Source organism: Aplysia californica, unplaced genomic scaffold, assembly GCF_000002075.1.
Source record: "Aplysia californica isolate F4 #8 unplaced genomic scaffold, AplCal3.0 scaffold00702, whole genome shotgun sequence".
Lineage (NCBI taxonomy): Eukaryota > Metazoa > Mollusca > Gastropoda > Aplysiida > Aplysiidae > Aplysia > Aplysia californica.
The window spans coordinates 248,766-249,732 of NW_004797972.1; the positions used below are offsets into that span (position 1 = coordinate 248,766).

General features: G+C 38.1%; 1 protein-coding gene across 1 annotated transcript in view; it reads left to right on the top strand.

Annotated features, from left to right (window-relative positions):
- The window catches only part of LOC101853885 (40S ribosomal protein S2), a gene marked incomplete at its 5' end in the record, with an annotated part of 12,250 nt that continues 11,283 nt past the window's right edge, over positions 1-967 (top strand). Inside the window, 1 exon segment of the mRNA XM_005108593.2 lies at positions 1-43.

Consider the following 967-nt stretch of genomic DNA (forward strand, 5'->3'; position numbering starts at 1 on the left):
AAAGAAACCGGATATTAGTCTCTTTGATCGCGAAAAGAATCACGTAAGGCTGTGTTTTGTTGTGTCGCTTTATTCAATCTACTTCATCTAGTATTTTATTATATATTGCAACCTTTTTTTCTTTTTGAAATGAGACACTAAAATGTCATTGTTCATGTTTAAAACTGTATGTGCTGCTCCATTGCAAAATTGATGTTGCATTTATTCATCAACCAGTCAAGAGATTGAAGCATTAGGTTGGTCTTGTCAGCTCTCACACTACTCCTCAGCCCCATCTCGTTGTTTTCCCCTAAACTTTGACACGGTAGTTTAATATTATCCTAGTCCTTCCATCCTACTATTTTATCCCATTTTATATATGATTTTGGGAAATCTACATGATAGATTCTAAGGCAATTCATTAGCCTATTGATTATCATCATGAGTAGCCTACACAGCACGACTGGTAACAGGTAGAATCTAGACCTAACTTCCTAAGGAAGGCGGCTAAGGCAAGGCTCCACTAACCCTGACTGAGCCAAACTAACAACTTTATAATTATATTATTAGCCTAATACCAGATCTAGATTAATTATGACAGCTGAGGATGAGGTATTGAATATTCATTATAGGCCGAATGTATCATAATCATTGTAGAATCTATACTGCTTTTTCTGTCCTATTCTTTTACTATTTTATTATGGAAGTGGCTATTCTCACCCCGGGTGAGAATAGAGGTGGCCATTATTATACTATCGTCATTTTCCTCTACTGATCTAGATTTTAGGCCTAGAGTGGTGTAGCCCCTGCGCGTGCGCCTTCTCGGTGCGTGCACTTTTGTTTTCCTTTGTTTTTAGCCTCAAATTGCGTTTTTGCGTTTGATTGAATGCGTCAGTGTGTGCAGCAGCCATTTTTGTTTACTTCCATCACTCGTTTGCCGACAAGGGATCATCGAGATTGTTTTTATCAGCTGTGGCAAGTTGACATT